Source organism: Loxodonta africana, unplaced genomic scaffold (genome assembly GCF_030014295.1).
Source record: "Loxodonta africana isolate mLoxAfr1 unplaced genomic scaffold, mLoxAfr1.hap2 scaffold_34, whole genome shotgun sequence".
In the NCBI taxonomy this organism is placed as follows: domain Eukaryota; kingdom Metazoa; phylum Chordata; class Mammalia; order Proboscidea; family Elephantidae; genus Loxodonta; species Loxodonta africana.
Window position 1 is genome coordinate 528158 of NW_026975055.1, and position 20117 is coordinate 548274.

Here is a 20117-nt window from a genome sequence, read left to right on the forward strand (position 1 = left end):
TCATTAATCCAAAAAACACAAAATAATAAATGTTGGCGTGGTTGTAGAGAGACTAGAACACTTATGTACTGCTGGCCGGAATGTAAAGTGGTATAATCACTTTGGAAATCAATTTGGTGCTTACATAAAAAGCTAAAAATAGAGGTACCATAGCAATCCTACTCCTTGGAATATATCCTAGAGGAATAAGAACCTTCACATGAACAGATATATGCACACCCATGTTTATTGCAGCTCTGTTTACAATAGCAAAGAGATGGAAGCAACCAAGGTACCCATCAACAGATGGATGGATAAATAAATTATGGTATATTCACATAATGGAATAATATACAAGGATAAAGAACAATGATGAATCCATGAAACATCTCATAACATGAAGGAATCCGGGAGGCATTATGCTGAGTGAAATTAGTCTGTTACAAAACAACAAATATTGTATGTGGCCACTAGGATAAGAACTCAAGAAAAAGTTTAAACACAGAAGAAAATATTCTTTGATGCGAAAGAGGGTGGGGAGGGATGGAGATGGGTATTCACTAATTAGATAAGTAAATGAGAGCTATTTTAGGTGAAGTGAAAGACAACACACAATACAGGGCAAGTAAGCACAACTGGACTAAACCAAAGCAAAGAAGTTTCCTGAATACAAACAAACTCTTCAAAGGCCAGAGTAGCAGGGACAGGGGTCTGGGAACCATAGTTTCAGGCAACATCTAGGTCAAATGGCATAACAAAATGTATTAAGAAGACGTTCTGCATCCCACTTTGTTGACTGGTCTTAAACCTAGCAAGCGGCCATCTAAGATGCATCGATTGGTCTCAACCTACCCGGAACAAGGAAGAATGAAGAACACCAAAGACACTAGGTAAATACGAGACCAAGAGATGGAAAGGGCCACTTAAACCAGAGACTATATCACAGCCTGTGACCAGAAGAACTAGATGGTGCCTGGCTACCACCAACGAGTACCCTGACAGTGAACAAAACAGAGACTTCCAGAGGGAGCAGGAGTACAGTGGAATGCAGATCTCAAATTCTTGTAAAAAAAAAAAAAAAGCTTAGAATTGTCTGAATGAGACTAGAGGGACCCCAAAGGTCATGGGCCCTGACCCTCTGTTAGCACAAGACTGGAACCATTCTGGAAGGCAACCTTTCAGGCAGGGATTGGGCAGGAGTATAAGACACAAAATGATACTATTTAGGAGTGAGCTTCCTGGCTCAAGTAGACGCACGAGACTACGTGGGCAGCTGCTGTATGGAGGCAAGATGAGAAGGCAGAAGGAGACAGGAGTTGGTTGAATGGGCATGAGGAATACAGGGTGAGAGGAGGTGTACGCTGTCTCATTAGGAGGAGGGAGCTGCTAGGATTACATAGCAAGGTGCGTGTAAGTTCTTGTATGAGAGACTGACTTGATTTGTAAACTTTCACATAAAGCACAATAAATATAAATTAATAAATAAGGTTAATATACAAAAACTCTTCAACAGACCAGTACGGAGATCAGGCATAATGCAGAACAAGTCAAGCAGCACATAGTCAAAGCATTAGAGGATCTTAAGAAGATTAGACAAGAGCATAATGACAAGTTTAATAGGCTGCAAGAATCCATACAGAGACAGAAAACAGAAATCCAGTATATTAAAAATAAAATTTCAGAATTAGATGACTCAATAGACAGAGGAGAGGAACTGAGTCAATGAAAGTCAGAATTAGTGAGACTGAATATAAAGCACTTGACACCAACATATTAGAGAAAAAATCAGATAACAGAATTAAAAAAAAAATGAATCCCTAAAAATCATGTGGGACTCTATCAAGAGGAATAACTGAGCAGGGCCAAGATGGCGGAGTAGTCAGATGCTTCCAGTGATCCCTCTTACAACAAAGACCTGAAAAAACAAGTGAAACAATAATATTTATGACAAGCTAAGAGCCCTGAACATCAAAGGCAAAGTTAGAAAACAGACTGAGTGGCAGGCAGACGACAGTTCAGAAGTGGAGAGGAGTTGCTGGACCTGAAACCCCAGGATCCCTCAGGCACCACTCCTGGGAGCGGCTGCGTTTGGCTGGATGGTAGCCTTCAGCCACAGTTTCCTCAGGGAGAAACAGCCAGCTACACAGTTTACTCACACCTCCAGAACCAGAGGTGTGAGTGCTCTCAGCAAAAGCTATGTATTTGCAAATATTTTATCCTGCTCGCAGTCCCCAAGCCAGCTTCAGTGGCTGCTGATATCCCTGGGCCTGAGATAGGCTCTGCTGAGTGTTATGAGCCATTCTCCCAGCCTTGGAGAAGGAATAAATTCACAACTGAGGGAAAAGATAATCTGCCAGTTCCACTAACCTGGGAAGCTTAGGACAGAAGTGGCTCCTGTCTAGATATAAATAGTCTGTGTACTTTGAATACCTTTCCCCCATGCATGGACCTGTGTGGGTCTATTTCAGGAGAACAGACCCTTGTTGGCAGACTGCAACTGTTTCAGCTGTGCGGTAAAGAGATGGGTGTTTGATGTTTGACACCGCTTTGCATATTAAACAGGGTCCTCAACTACCCACATCAGGGGCCTAAGGACTCATGGCTCCACTCAGGTCACCCAGGCACCGGTGACAGGGGTCCAAGGATAACTGGTACCTCCCAGTCCTTTACAACCAAAAGCATTCGGTGCTCATGGTCTGTCTGCAGAACCTGCCCACCTGTACACTCTAGGGAGCAGAGATGCACTTTCTTCATAGACACTCGGGGACAGTTGTCAGCCCCCTGACTTGTTCAGAGTGTGACCCCCTGCTGCAACCAGGTACCGGTACCTACACCAGTAGCCCCTGCCCCCTGAGACTGTAGGACAGAGCCCATACCACACATTTTATGACCAACTACCTGGACACCTGAACTGAATCCATACAAGAAAAGTGAATGGACTCCTAGGCTGATATACCTGATAACAGCTCTAGCCACCTGGTGACAGGACGTTAAAGCTTCAAAGGCAAAAATAATCCATCTAGCTTACTCAAGCAATCTATCTGGGCATATCAAAACAAAAAGCTAGAAGCTAAGATACAGTAAGCAAACATAAAATAATCTAATGCAATAACATAAATGTCTCAGAGACAACAGTCGATATCAAATCACATAAAGAAGCAGACCATGATCACTTCAACAAGCTCTCAAAACAATGAATCAGGGGATCTTCTGGTTGAAGGTGGCTTCCTGGAATTGCCAGATGTGGAATACAAAATATTAATATACAGAACTCTTCAAGACATCAGGAAAAGATTAGGAAGGAGATCAGGCAATACACAAAACAAGCCAAGGAACACACAGATAAAGCAGTTGAAGAAATTAAAAAAGTTATTCAAGAACATAATGAAAAATTCAATAAGCTGCAGGACTCCATAGGGAGACAGCAATCAGAAATTCTGAAGGTTAACAATAAAATTACAGAAGTAGACAATAGAAAGCCAGAGGAGCAAAATTGAGCCAGTGGGAGGCAGAACTGGTGAAACTGAAGATAAAGCACTTGGCACCAATATATTTGAAGAAAAATCAGATAAAAGAATTTTTAAAAATGAAGAAACCCCAAGAATCATGTGGGACTCTATCAAGAGAAATAACCTACAAGTGATTGGAGTACCAGAACAGGAAGGGATAAAAGATAATAACAGAGAGAATTGTTGAAGATTTGTTGGCAGAAAACTTCCTTGATATTGTGAAAGATGAGAAGATATCTACCCAAGATGTTCATCAAACCTCACACAAGGTAGATACCAAAAGAAAATCACCAAGGCAAATTACAATCAAACTTGCCAAAACCAAAGATAAAAAGAGAATTTTAAGAACAGCTATGGATAAATAAAAAGTCACCTACAAAGGAGAGTCAATAAGACTAACTACTCTGCAGAAACCATGCAGGCAAGAAGACAATGGGATGACATATTGAAAGCCTCAAAGGAAAAAAAAATGCCAGCCAAGAATTATATATCCAACAATAGTGTCTCTCAAATATGAAGGTGAAATTAGGACATTTCCAGATAAACAGAATTTTAGGGAATTTGCAGAAACCAAACCAAAATTACAAGAAATACCAAAGGGAGGCCTCCTGGTAGAAAATCAATAACATCAGATAACATCCCAAGGCTAGAACACAGGACAGGGCAACCAGATATCAACCCAGATAGGGAAATCTCAAAAATAAATCAAAGTTAAAACGCTCAAAACAGAGAAACAGAGACACCATAATGTAAAAGATGACAACATTAAAACAAAAATAGGGACTAAAAAATGTATTCAAAGATCTCTCAATATGGAGAAGAAGTGAAGGCAATACAAAGAAATAAAAGATTGGTTTACACTTAGAAAAATAGGGGTAAATATTAAGGTACCATAAGGAAACTAGCAATCCCACACATCAAAATAAATAACAAGAAAAGCATAAAGACTCAGCAAATACAATAGCAACAACAATGAAAAAGAGGAAAAGACAATATATAAAGAAAAACGACTCAGCACAGAAAATTATGTGGAAAAAAGAAACTATCAACAACATACATAAACACACACAAAAGCATCAAAATGACAGCACTATCATTAAAAAAAAAATTACCTGTCAATAATTACACTGAAAGTAGATGGACTAAAGGCACCAAAAAAGAGACAGTGGCAGAATGGATTAAAAAAACATGATCAATCTATATTCTGCCTTAAGAGACACACCTTAGTCTGAAAGACACAAACTAAAACTCAAAGGATGGACAAAAAAAGAAAGAAAACCAAGCAAACAACAATCAAAAAAGAGCATATGTGGCCATATTAATTTCTAAAAAATAGACTTTGAAGTAAAATTCATGACAAAGGACAAGGAAAGACACTATATAATGATTAAATGGTCAATATACCAGGAGGATGTAACCATAATAAATATTTATGCACCCAACAACAGGGCTCCAAAATACATAAAACAAATTCTAACAGCGTTGAACAAAGAGACAGCTCCACAATAATAGAATACTTAATTGCGCTCATGAGGAACTTGTACATAGATCAAGAGGCAGTCATTCAAACAGAACAAAGGGATACTGAGTGTTTTAAAATCAAGAAAGATGTGTATCAAGGTTGTATCCTTTCACCACACTTATTCAATTTCTATGCTGAGCAAATTACCTGAGAAGGTGGACGATATTAAGAAGAATGGAGCATCAGGATTGGGGGAAGACTCATTAACAACCTGCGACATGCAGATGACACAACCTTGTTTGTTGAATTTGAAGAGGACTTGTAGACCTTACTGATGAAAATCAAAGACCACAGCCTTCAGTATGGACTACTTCTCACCATAAAGGAAACAAAGATCCTCACAACTGGACCAATAAGCAACAAACTCTAATGGCATCGAAAAGAGAAATAGCTCCACCATAGTGGTAGGAGACTTCAACACACCACTTTCGGTGAAGGATAGAAAGTCCAGAAAGAAGATGAATAAAGATACAGAAGATCCAAATGTCACAATTAATCAACCACACAGACATATACAGAACACTCCACCCAACAGCAGCCAAGTATACTTTCTTTTCCAATGCACATGGAACATTCTCCAGAGTGGACCACATGTTAGGTCATAAAGCTAGCCTTAACAGAATGCAGAACATTCTTTGCAATGTTATCCATAATTTGTTATGATCCACACAGTCAAATGCCTTTGCATAGTCAATAAAGCACAGGTACACACGTTTATGATATTCTCTGCTTTCAGCCAGGATCCATCTGACACCAGCCATGATATCACTGGTTCAAAGCCCTCTTCTGAATCTGGCTTGAATTTCTGGCAGTTCCCTGTCAATATACTGCTGCAGCTGCTTTTGAATTATCTTCCGCAAAATATTACATCCATGAGATAATAAGGAAATTGCACAATAATTTTCTCATCCTGCTGGATCACCTTTCTAGCAAATAGGCATAAATATGGATCTCTTCCAGTCATTTGACCAGGTAGCTGTCTTCCATATTTCTTTGCATTGAAGAGTGGTCACTTCCAGCTTTTCATCCATTTGTCCAAACATCTTAATCGGTATTTTATCAATTCCTGAAGTCTTGTTTTTTGCCCATGCCTTCAGTACTTTTTTTTTTTTTCAGTACAGCTTGACCATGTTACTTCTGCACAATGGGTTCCTGACCATATGCTACTTCCTGAAATGGTTGACCATGGACTAATTCTTTCTGGTATGGTGACTTTGTATTCCTTCCATCTTCTTTTGATGCTTCCTGCATTGTTTAATATTTTCCCTGTAGAATCCTTCAATATTGCAACTCGAGGCTTGAATTTTTTCTTCAGTTCTTTCAGCTTGAGACATGCTGAGTGTGTTCCTCCCTTTTGGTTTCTATCACCAGATCTTTGTACATGTCATTTTAATACTTTGTCTTCTTGAGCTGCCCTTTGAAACCTTCTGTTCAGCTCTTTTATTTCATCATTTCTTCTATTGTCTTTAGCTATTCCACTTTCAAAAGCAATTTTCAGAGGCTCTGCTGACATCCATTTTGGTCTTTTCTTTCTTTTTAATGACCTCTTGCTTTCATCATGTGTAATGTCCTTGATGTCATTCCATAACTCGTCTGGTCTTAGGTCATTAGTGTTTAGTGCATCAAATCTTAGGTCTCTAAATTCAGGTGGGATGTACTCAAGGTCTTACTTTGGCTCTCATGGACTTATTCTAATTTTCTTCAATTTCAACTTGAACTTACATAGGAGCAATTGATTATCTGTTCTGTGGTTGGCCCTTGGCCTTGTTCTGACTGGTGATATTAAGCTTTTTCATTGTCTTCTGGTGCCTGAGGGCTCCTTCTACTGCTCTCTATTTCTTTGAATTGTAGGGATAATTCTTTAATTTTGGCCCTTTCTTCTTTTTGGATGTGTGCATTTATTGCTATAAATTGGCCTCTGAGCACTGCTTTTGCTGTGTCTCGAAAGTTCTGATAGGAAGTGTTTTCATTCTCATTTCATTCTATGAATTTCTTTATTCCATTCTTAATTACATTTATAACCCAGTAGTTTTTGAGCAATGTATTGTTGTTTCCATGTGTTTGATTTTTTCCCATGCTTTTTCAGTTATCGATTTCTACTTTTATGGCTTTATGGTCAGAAAATATACTATGCAATGAACATAGGCATGCATATATCTGTTAGTGTAAAAGCTCATATCTGTAGAATATATTTCAAGGAGTGGAATTGCCGGATTTTTTTTTTTTATGGCAGTTCTATTTCCAGCTTTTTAAGGAAGTGCCAAATCGATTTCCCAAGTGGTTGTACCATTTTACATTCCCACCAACAGTGTATAATGTTCCAGTCTCTTCACAACCTTTCCAACATTTATTATTTTGTGTTTTTTGGATTAATGCCAGCCTTGTTGGAGTGAGATGAAATCTCACTGTAATTACAATTTGCATTTCTCTAATGGCTAACGATCATGAGCATTTCCTTGTGTATCTGTTAGCCACCTGTAAGTATGTATCTGTTAGTAAAGTGTTTATATCCTTTGCCCATCTTTTAATTGGGTTATTTTTCTTCTTGTAGTTGAGTTTTTGCAGTATCACGTAGATTTTAGAGATCAGATGCTGATCGGAAAAGTCATAGCTAAAAACTTTTTCACAGTCTTCAGGTAATCTTTCTACTCTTTTGGTAAAGTCTTTGGATGACCATAGGTGTTTGATTTTTAGGAGCTTCCATTTATCTAGTTTTTCCTCTGCATTGTTAGTAATGCTTTGTATACAGTTTATACCATGTATTAGGCCTCCTAGCATTCTCCCTATTTTTTCTTCCATGATCTTTATCATTTTAGATTTTATGTTTAGGTCTTTGATCGATTTTGAGATCGTTTTTGTGCATGGTGTGTGGTATGGGTCTTGTTTCATTTTTTTGAAGATGGATATCCAGTTATGCCAGCACCATTTGTTAATGAGACTGCCTTTTCCACCATTTAACCAACTTTGGGCATTTGTCAAATATCAGCTGCTCATATGTGAATGGATTTATGTCTGGATTCTCAATTCTGTTCCACTGGTCTCTGTACCTGTTGTTGTACCAGTACCAGGCTGTTTTGACTATTGTGGCAGTATAATAGGTTCTAAAATCAGATAGAGCGAGGCCTCCCACTTTGTTCTTCTTTTTCTGTAATGCTTTACTTATCCTGGGACTTCTTCCCTTCCGTATGAAGTCGGTGATTTGTTTCTCCATCTCATTAAAGAATGTCATTGGAATTTGGATCAGAATTGCATGAAATCTATAGACCGCTTTTTGCAGAATAGATATTTTTATCATGTGAAGTCTTCCTATCCAAGAGCAACATACATTTTTCCACTTATGTAGGTCTCTTTTGGTTTCTTGCAGAAGTGTTTTGTAGTTTTCTTTGTATGTCTTTTTACATCTTTGGTAATTTTTATTCCTAAGTATTTTACCTTCTTGGGGGCTACTGTAAATGGTATTGATTTGGTGATTTCCCCTTCCATGTTCTTTTTGTTAGTATAGAGGATTCTAATTGATTTTGTATGTTTATCTTGTATCCTGATACTCTGCTGAACTCTTCTATTAGTTTCAGTAGTTTTCTTAAGGATTCCGTAGGGTTTTCTGTGTATAAGATCATGTCTGCAAATAGAGGTAATTTTACTTCTTCCTTGTCAACCTTATGATGCCCTTTATTTCTTTATTTAGCCTAATTGCTCTGGCTAGGACCTCCAGCACATTGTTGAATAAGAGTGGTGATAAAGGGCATCCTTGTCTGGTTCCCAGTCTCAAGGGGAATGCTCTCAGGCTCTCTCCATTTAGGATGATGTTCTATGTAAATATCCTTTATTATGTTGAGGAATTTTCCTTCTATTCCTATTTTGCTGAGAGTTTTTATCATGAATGGGTGTTGAATTTTGTCAAATGCCTTTTCTGCATCAATTGATAAAATCATGTGATTCTTGTCTTTTGTTTTATTCATATGATGGATTATGTTAATTGTTTTTCTAATGTTGAACCATCCCTGCATACCTGCTATGAATACCACTTGGTCATGGGGAATTAATTTTTTGATATGTTGTTGAATTCTATTGTCTAGAATTTTGTTGAGGATTTTTGCATCTAAGTTCATGAGGGATATAGGCCTGTAATTTTCTTTTTTTGTGGGATCTTTACATGGTTTTGCCATCAAGGATATGCTGGCTTCATAGAATGAGTTTCAGGATATTCTATCCTTTTCCATGCTCTGAAATACGTTTAGTAGTAGTGGTGTTAACTCTTCTCTGAAAGTGTAGTAGAACTCTTCAGTGAAGCCATTGGGCTAGGGCTTTTTTTTCTTGGGAGTTTTTTGATTACCTTTTCAATCTCTTCTTATGGGTCTACTTAGTTGTTCTACCTCTGTTTTGTTAGTTTAGATAGGTAGTGTGTTTCTAGGAATTCATCCATTTCTTCTAGGTTTTAAAATTTGTTAGAGTACAATTTTTCACAGTAATCTGGTATGATTCTTTTAATTTTAGTTGGGTCTGTTGTAATATTGCCCATGTCATTTCATATTTGTGTTATTTCCTTCCTCTTCTGTTTTTCTTTTTTTCAGTTTGGCCAATGGTTTTTCAATTTTGTGGATTTTTTCAAAGAACTAGCTTTTGGTCTGGTTAATTCTTTGAATAGTTTTTTCTGTTTTCAATTTCATTCAGTTCTGCTCTAATTTTTATTTTTTGTTTTCTTCTGGTGCCTGAGGGTTTCTTTTGTTGCTCTTTCTATTTGTTCAAGTTGTAGGGATAATTCTTTGATTTTGGCCCTTTCTTCTTTTCATATGTGTGCATTTATTGATATAAATTGACCTCTGATCACCACATTCTTTGTGCCCCAAAAGTTCTGATAGGAAGTGTTTTTATTCTCATTGGATTCTATGAATTTCTTTATTCCATCCTTAATGTCTTCTATAATCTAGTCTTTTGGAGCAGGGTATTTTTCAGTTTTCGAGTGTTTGATTTCTTTTCCCTGCTTTTTCTGTTATTGATTTTTACTTTTATGGCCTTATGGTCAGAGAAGATACTTTGTAATATTTCGTTGTTTTGGATTCTGCTGAGGCTTGCTTTCTATTCTACAGAATGTTCCATGTGTGTTGGAAAAGAAAGTATACTTGGCTGCTGTTTGATGGAGTGCTCTTTATATGTCTATGAGGTCAGATCGTGCCATTTAGATCTTCCATGTCTTTATTGCGCTTCTTTCTTGACATTCAGTCCTTCACTGAAAGGTGTGTGTTGAAGTCTCCTACTATTGTTATGGAGCTGCCCATCTCACTTTTCAATGCTGTTAGAGTTTGTTATAAATATCTTGCAACCCTGTCATTGGGTGCATAAATATTTAATATGGTTATATCTTCTTGGTGTATTGTCCCTTTAATTATTATATAGTGTCCCTCCTTATCCTGTATGACGGGTTCAATTTTAAAATCTATTTTGACAGAAATTAATATTGCTACCTCTGCTCTTTTTTGATTGTTTTTTGCTTGATATATTTTTTCTATCCTTTGAGGTTTAGTTTGTTTATGTCGCTAAGTCTAAGGTATGTCTCTTGTAGGCAGCGTATAGACGGATCATGTTTTTTAATCCATTCTGCCACTATCTGTCTCTTTATTGGTGCATTTAGTCCTTTTACATTCAGAGAATTATGGATAGGTATGAATTTAGTGCTATCATTTTGATGTCTTTTTTTGTGTGTTGTTGACAGTTTCTTTTTCATACTTAATTTTACATGCTGAGTAGCTTATCTTTATACGTTGTCATTTCTTCATATTTGTTGTTATTGATTTTGTTTCTACTGAGTCTCTATTTTTTCCCTGTATTTTACTTTGATATGTAGGAAAGTTTGTCTCCTTTGTGGTTCCCTTATTATTTACCCCTGTTTTTCTAAATTTAAACCAAGGTTTTTTTTTCTTTGTATCGCCTTGTCTTCATCTACATATGGAGGATCTATAACTACATTTCTTAGTTCCTCTCCTTGGAAACTCTATGGGGCAGTTCTACTCTGTTCTATAGGGTCGCTATGAGTCCGAATCGACTGGAGGGCACTGGGTTGGCTTTATTGTTCTGATATTGTCTTCTTTTACATATTAACATCGCTGTTACCCTGTTCTGAGCATTTTTTTTTTAATCTTGATTTATTTTTTTGATTTCCCTGCCTGGGTTGACTTCTGATTGCTCTGCCCAGTGTTCTAGTCTTGGGTTGATATCTGATGTTATTGATTTTCTAACCAAAGAACTACCTTTAGTATTTCTTGTAGTTTTAGTTTGTTTTTTTACATATTCCCTAAATTTCTGTTAATCTGGAAATGTCCTAATTTCACCTTCATATTTGAGAGACAGTTTTGCCAGATACATGATCTTGGTTGGCAATTTTTTTCCTTCAATTTTTTATATAAGTCATCCCATTGCCTTCTTGCCTGCATGGTTTTGTGCTGAGTAGTCCGAGCTTATTCTTATTGGCTCTCCTTTTTAAGTGACTTTTTGTTTTTTGTTAGCTGCTCTTAAAATTCTTTATCTTTGGTTTTGGCAAGTTTGAATATAATATTTCTTGGTGACTTTCTTTTAAAATCTACCTTACTTGGAGTTCTGTGAATATCTTGGATAGATATCTTCTCATCTTTCACAATTTCAGGGAAGTTTTCTGCGAACACATCTTCAACAATTCTGGCTGTATTTTCTTTTATCCCTCCATATTCTGGTACTCCAATCACTCTTATGTTATTTCTTTTGGTAGAGTCCCACGTGATTCTTAAGGTCTTTGTGTTTTAAAATTTTTTTAACTGTTTTTTCTTCAAATATATTAGTGCCAAGTGCTTTATCTTCAAGTTCAGAAATTCTGGCTTCCACTTGCTCAATTCTGCTCCTCTGACTTTCTATTGCGTTGTCTACTTCTGTAATTTTATTGTTAATCTTCTGAATTTCTGATTGCTCTCTATCTATGGACTTTTCTAGCTTATTAAATTTTTCATTGTGTTCCTGAATAATCTTTTTTATTTCTTCTGTTGTTTTATCTGTGTGTTCCTTGGCTTGTTCTATATTGCCTCATTTCTTTCCTGATGTCTTGAAGGTTCTGTATATTAATCTTTTGTACTCTGCCTCTGGTAATTCCACAAATGCACTTTCATCTAGAAGATCCCTGGAATATTTGTTTTGAGAACTTGTGGAGACGATCATGCTCTGTTTCTTTACTTCATATTGACTGTTGTCTCTGAGCCATCTATAAGTTATTGTATTAGTTTACTGTATGTTTACTTACTTTGTCATAGCTTCTTGATTTGTTTTGTTTTGATATGCCCAAATAGGTTGTTTGAGTGAGCAAGCTTGATTATTTTCACCTTTGGAGCTCTGACATCCTGTCCCCAGATGGCTAGAGCTGTTATTAGGTATATCAGTCTAGGAGTCCATTCAGTTTTCTAGTTTGAATTCAGCTCAGATGTCCAGGTAGCTGATCATCAATTGTGTGGTTCAGGCTCTATTGTACAGTCTTAGAGGGGCAGGGGTGATTGGTGTATGTACCGGTATCTGGTTGCAGCAGAGAGTACCACTCTGAATAAGGCCAGGGCTGAGACTTGTCCCCCACGTGCCTCTGAGGAAAGCAGTTTCCTGTTCCCTAGTGTGTACATGTGAGTGGGTTCTGCAGATGGACCATGGAGACCCAAAGTTTTTGGTTGTAAGGACTGGGAGGTACCAGTTATCCTTGGACCCCTGTTGTGGGTGGCTGGGTGACCTGAGTGGAGCTACCAGGCCTTAGGCCCCTGATGTGGGTAGGTAACGACCCTGTTTAATAGGCAAAGCAATGTCAAACATCAAATACCCATGTCTCCACAGCACAGCTGAAGGGGTTGGAGTCTGCCAATAAGGGCTTATTCTCCTGAATTAGCCCCACACAGGTTCATGCATAGGGGAATGGTACTCAAAGTCCTTGGACGGTTAATGCCTGGACAGGAGCTGCTTCTGTCCTGAGCTCCCCTGGTTAGTGGAGCTGGCAAATTGTCTTCCCCCCAATTGCAAACCTATTCCTTCTTCAAGGCTGGGAGGAAGGCTCTAGGCACACAAAAGGGCCTATTTCAGGCCCAGGGAAATCAGCTACTGAAGCCGACTCGGGAGCAGTGGGGCGCCGTAAAATAAACGCAAGGGCTTAGCTTTTGCTGAGAGCACCATTCTTCTCTGATTCCAGAGGTATGAGTATGCTATGTGGCTGGCTGCTTCTCCCTGAGGAAACTGCAGCCAAACACTAGTACTATCCAGCCTCCGCTGCTCCCAGGAACGGTGCCTGAGGTGTGGCTGCAATTCAGGTCTGGTAACTCCTCTACGCTACTGAACCGTCTCTTCCTCCCCCTGCCCCTCAAGGTCATTTTATAAGCTTGTCTTTGATATCAGGGCTCCTACCTTGTCATAATTATACTCGTTTTACTTGGTTTTTTGGTCTTTGTTGTAAATAGGGCTCGCCAGAATCGTCTGTCTATTCCACCATCTTGGCTCTGCCTCCTGAATTTTTTTTTTTGATATGTTGTTGAATTCTATTGGCTAGAATTTTGTTGAGGATTTTTGCATGTAAGCTCATAAGGGATATAGGTCTGTAATTTTCTTTTTTGTAGAGTCTTTACCCAGTTTTGGTATCAGGCATATGCTGGCTTCATAAAATGAGTTTGGGAGTATTTTGTCCTTTTCTGTGCTCTGAAATATCTTTAGTAGTAGTGGTATTAATTCTTCTCTGAAAGTTTGGCAGAACTCTGAGGTAAAGCCGTCCGGGCCAGGGCTTATTTTTGTTGGGAGTTTTCCATTACCTTTTCAATCTCTTCTTTTGTTACGGGTTTATTTAGTTGTTCTACCTCTGTTCGTGTTAGTTTAGGTAGGTATTGTGTTTCTAGGAATTCACCCATTTCTTCTAGGTTTTCAAATTTGTTAGGGTACAATTTTTCATAGTAATCTGATATGATTCTTTTAATTTCAGTTGGATCTGTCCTAATATTGCCCATCTCATTTCTTATTCTGGTTATTTGCTTCCTCTCCTGTTTTTCTTTTGGCAGTTTGGCCAGTGGTTTATCAATTTTGTTAATTTTTTCAAAGAACCAACTTTTGGTCTTGTTAAGTCTTTGAATTGTTTTTCTGTTTTCTATTTCATTAAATTCTGCTCTAATTTTTATTATTTGCTTTCTTCTGGTGCCTGAGCGTTACTTTTGTTGCTCTATTTGTTTAAGTTGTAGTGGTAATTCTTTGATTTTGACCCTTTCTTCTTTTTGTATGCGTGCATTTATTGGTATAAATTGACTTCTGACCACTGCTTTCGCCGTGTCTCAAAGGTTTTGATAGGAAGTGTTTTCATTCTCATTGGATTCTATGAATTTCTTTTTTCCATCCTTGATGTCTTCTAGAACCCAGTCTTTTTTGAACAGTGTATTGTTCAGTTTCCAGGTGTGTGATTTATTTTCTCTGCTTTTTCTGTTGTTGGTTTCTACTTTTATGGCCTTATGGTCAGAGAAGATGCTTTGTAATGTTTTGCTATTTTGCATTCTGCTAAGGCTTGCTTTATGACCTAATATGTGGTCTATTCTAGAGAATGTTCCATGTGCGCTAGAAAAGAAGGTATACTTGGGTGCTGTTGAGTGGAGTGTTCTGTATATGTCTATAAGGTCGAGTTGGTTGATTTTGGCATTTAGATCTTCCATGTCTTTATCGAGCTTCTTTCTAGATGTCCTGTCCTACACTGAAGGTGGAGTGTTGAGTTCTCCTACTATAATTGTGGAGCTGTCTATCTAACTTTTCAACGCTGTTAGAGTTTTTCATGTATCTTGCAGACCTGTAATTGGGTGCATAAATATTTACTATGGTTATATCCTCTTGGTATATTGTCCCTTTAATCAATATACAGTGTCCTACCTTATTGTTTATGGTGGATTTAACTTTAAAGTTTATTTTGTCTGCAATTAATATTGCCACCACTCCTCTTTTTTGATTATTTGCTTGATATATTTTTTTCCGTCCTTTGAGTCTTAGTTGGTTTGTGTCTCTAAGCCTAAAGTGTGTCTCTTGTAGGCAGCATATAGATGGATCGTGTTTTTTTAATCCATTCTGCCACTCCCTGTCTCTTTATTGGTGCATTTATTCCATTAACATTCAGCGTAATTATGGATAGGTATGAATATAGTGCTATCATTTTGATGTCTTCTTTTGTGTGTTGTTGACGGTTTCTTTTTCCCACTTAATTTTTTGTGCTGAGTAGTTTATATGTTGTCTTTTCCACTTATTTGTTGTTATTGAATTTTTTTTTTTCCTCCTGAGTCTCTATTTTTTTTTCTTGTATTTTACTTTGATAAGTAGGTTAGTCTCCTTTGTGGTTACCTTAATATTTACCCCTATTTTTCTAAATTTAAACCTAACTTTTATTTCTTTACATCGCCTTCCCTTCCTCTCCATATGAGAGATGTATGATTAAATTTCTTAGTCCCTCTTTATTATTTTAATGTGGTCTTTTTTCCATAATGAAATCACTATTTCCCTGTTTTGAGCCTTTTTTTAAATCTTGATTTATTCATGTGATTTTCCTGTCTAGGTTAACATGTTCTAGTCTTGGGTTGATACCTGATACTATTGATTTTCTAACCAAAGAACCCCCTTTAGCATTTCTTGTAGTTTTAGTTTGGTTTTTATGAAATCCCTAAACTTCTGTTTATCTGGAAATGTCCTAATTTCACCTTCATTTTTGAGGGACACTTTTGATGGATATATGTTTCTTGGCTGGCAGTTTTTTTCCTTCAATTGTATGTATAAGTCATCCCATTTCCTTCTTGCCTGCATGGTTTCCGCCGAGTTGTCTGAGCTTATTCTTATTGACTCTCCTTTATCTCCTTTGTAGGTGATTTTCATCTATCCCTAGCTGCTCTTATAATTCTCTCTTTATCTTTGGTTTTGGCAAGTTTGATTATAATATGTTTTGGTGAATTTCTTTTATAATCTACTTTACGTGGAGTTCTGTGAGTATCTTGGATTAACACCTTCTCATCTTTCATGATATCAGGGAAGTTTTCTGCCTACAAATCTTCAACAGTTCTCTCTCTTTTTTCAGTTTTCCCTCTCTGTTCTGGTACTCTGATTACTCACAGGTTATTGATAGAATCACACATGATTCTTAAGGCTTATTCATTTTTAAAAAAATTTGTTATCTTATTTTTCTTGAAATGTATTGGTGCCAAGTGCTTTACCTTCTAGGTCCCCAATTCTGCCTTCCACTTGCTCCATTCTGCTCCTCTGACTTTCTATTGAGTTGTCTAATTCTGTAATTTTTTTGTTAATCTTCTGAGTTTCTGATTGGTGTCTCTCTATGGATTCTTGCTGCTTATTAAATTTTTCATAATGTTCTTGAAGAACCTTTTTAATTTCTTCAACTGTTTTATGTGTGTGCTTCTTGGCTTGTTCTGCGTATTGCCTGATCTCCTTCCTTATGTCTTGAAGAGTTCTGTATACTAATCTTTTTAATTCTGCATCTGGTAATTCCAGGAAGGCACCTTCATCCAGAAGATCCTTTGATTCTTTGTTTTGAGAGTTTGTTCTAGCAATCATGGCCTGATTCTTTATGTGGTTTGATATTGACTGTTGTCTCCGAGCCATCTATAAGTTATTGTATTAGTTTATTTTATGTTTTCTTACTGTATCCTAGTTTCTCACTTTTTTTTAATATGCCCATGTGGGTTGCTTGAGTGAACTAGGTTGACTATTTTTGCCTTTGGGGCTCTGACGTCCTGTTACCAGATGGCTAGAGCTGTTATCAGGTATATGAGCTCATGAGTTCATTCACTTTTCCTGTGTGGATTCAGCTCAGGTGTCCAGGTAGCTGGTCATCAAGTGTGTGGTACAAGCTCTGCACTACAGTCTTAGAGGGGCAGGGGTGTTTGGTGCAGGTACTGGTATCTGATTGCAGCAGGAGGCCATGCTCTGAATAAGCAGAGGGCTGAAAAACATCCCCCGAGTGTCTCTGAGGAAAACTCACCCTTGTTCCCTAGAGCATGCAGGTGGGTGGGTTCTGCAGACGGACCATGAGCACCCAATGGTTTTGCTAGTAATTACTGGGAGGCCCTTGGACCCCTGTCACGGGTGGCTGGGTGACCTGGGAGGAGCCACCAGTCCTTAGGCCCCTGATATGAGTAGGCAAGGATCCTGTTTAATAGGCAGAGCTATGTCAAACATCAAACACCCACTTCTCCGCCACACGGCAGAAACAATTGTAGTCTGTCAACAAGGGCCTATTCTCCTGAAGCAGGCCCACATGGGTCCATGCAGAAGTGAAATGTCTGCTTACCTTTTATGCCTGGACAGGAGCCACTTCTGTTCTGAACTCCCTGTGTTAGTGGAGCTGGCAAATTATCTTTTCCCCCTGTTGTGAATTATTCCTTCTCCAAATCCAGGAGCATGGCTCAGGGCACTCAAATGGGCCTATCTTAGGCCCAGAGAAATCTACAGCTACTGAAGCCAGCTTGGGGGCAGGGGCCAGGTAAAACATAGGCAACTACTTAGCTTTTGCCTTGAGCACCGTTCTTCTCTGGCTCCGGAGGTTGTGAGTAGGCTGTGCTGCTGACTGTTTCTTCCTGAGGAAACTGCAGCTCAATGCTACCACCAGCCCATCACATCCGCTTCTGGGAATGGTGCCTAAGGGATCCCAGTGATTCAGGAGTGGCAACTCCTCTCCACTTCTGAAAGTCTCACTCTCCCCCTGCCACTTAGTCAATTTTCTAACTTCACCTTTGATGTTCAGTGCTCCTAGCTTGTCATAAATGTAATCATTTCACTCGATTTTTGGGTCTTTGTTCTGAGAGGGATCTCCAGAAGCATCTGGCTATTCCACCTTGGCCCCACCTCTCTTCTCTTTCATTTTGGATGCATCATCTATTTGTACATTTTCCCTTTTAGTAAACTCTTTTTATCATTATTATTACTGTTTGGCAAATTATTTTTTATTTGTGATATTAAATTTTTTTCTTAACTTGCTCTAAGAATTTCCTTCAGGTTCCTGTTCAGATTTATAATTTGTTGCATTAGATTTTTTGTTATCAAAATTATAAAATGTAAATGATCCACACAAGATGAAATGAGTATTTCAATAGTTTGAGAATTGTTGCTAATGTTCCCATTTTTAAAAACATTTTTCATATATATATATATATGTAGTTTCTCATTCAAAAATGTATACACAAATTGTTTTGTGGCATTGGTTGCAATCCAGCATTGTGTCAGCACTCCCACCTTTCCCTTTTCACCCCACTTTCTCAGGTTCCATTCTTCTAGTTTTCCTGTCTGTCCCTGGCTTCTCCTCTTTGTTTTGGGGCAGGTGAAGCCCATTTGGTGTCATTTACTTGATTGAACGAAGAAGCGCATTCCTTACATGTGTTACTGTTTGTTTTATAGACCTGTCTAATCTTTGGCTAAAAGGTAAACTTCTGGAGTGGCTTCTTTTCTTAGTTAGAAGTGTGTCCAGGGCCATAGTCTGCAGAGTTCTGTTCTGACTGGGATTGCAACAGAGGGTAGTGATAGAGTGGGAGAAAATGTAGAACTAATGATCAAATTCACAAAAAAAGACCAGACTTCCCTGTGTATTTTATTGAAGAAGGCCTCATTGCACAGTGGTTAAATGCCGGATTGCTAACCCAAAGGTGGGGAGTTGGAACCTATCACGTGCTTCCAGGGAGAAAGATGTGGCAGTCTGCTTCTATAAAGATTAACCCACTGCCATTGAGTAGATTCCAAATCATAGTGTAAATGTAGGACAGAGTAGAACTGCCCCATAGGGTTTTAAGCCTGTAAATCTTTAAGGGAGCAAACTGCCACAACATTCTCCTATGAAGTGCTCTGTAGGTTTGAGCCACCAAACTTTCTGGTAGCACCAAAATGCTTAATGACTGCAAACCAGGGCCTCTTTCATACAGATTACAGCATTGGAAAGCCTCTGAGGCAGTTCTACTCAGTCCTCAGGGGGTCAGTATGAATTGAAATTAACTTGATAGCAATGGGTAGTGTATATACTTCATTGATGATGTATCATCATATAATAATTTATTATATTTTGTAACTTCTATTAACCCACTGCCATGGAGTCAATCACAACTGACAGTGACCCTATAGGACAGGGTAGAACTGCCCAATAGGATTTCCAAGGTTGTGAGTCTTTACAGGAGCAGAATGCTACATCTTTCTCCTGTAGAGCTGTAGGTGAGTTCGAGCCACCTCCGACGTTTTGGTTAGCAGCCCAACACTTTAATCTCTACGCTGTCATCAAAGTTCCTTATAACTTCTACAGCTATCATATTCTTAATGTCTTATTTCTCTATGTTGCCCAATTATCACACTCTTTTATTACTTTTATGTCTATAAAATCTTATATGTTGTATTTCCTCCTCTTTGTTCTCTTATCAACATATTTTTATTATTTTTATTTTTAACTTGATCGTTTTCTTTCAGGATTTTATTTAAAAAATGCAGCATGATCTGAAATATATAACTTTGAAATTTAGATTGCGTTTGCTTGAATTGTTTTACAAAGAAGGAGTTTGTAATGATATTTATTTTGTCCTTTTAGTTACATGCTCTCTTGGTGGTTGTATTTGATATTTTTAAAGCATAAGCCAGTTTTTAGTATAATCATATTTAAATAATATTTTATTATCATGGAATACTGTTATTAGTAGAGGGTCAGCAAAGAGGAGGATGACCCTCAACAAGATGGACTGACTCATTGGCTTTAACAATGGGCTCAAACTTAGCAATGGTTGTAAGGATGGCACAGGACCAAGCAGTGTTTTGTTCTGTTGTACATAGGGTCGTTATGAGTCAAAATTGACTCAAAGGCTCCTAACAACAACAATATTATTATTAGTAAAGTGAAAAATATTAAGAATATTAAAATATTATCCTAATGTATTGGAATGTTACTAATTTTGTAAATTATAATTTATAGAATCAATTTTTTTAATACATTTAGTGAGTTAAGTATTTTTCTTTTATCAGAATTGCAAAAGCAATAAGGCTTTCCCATAGATAAACTACTTTTTCTTTTTTGTGTTATTGTTATTTTATTTGTTCTATCCTATTTATGGGTGAGAACGTTGTAAACA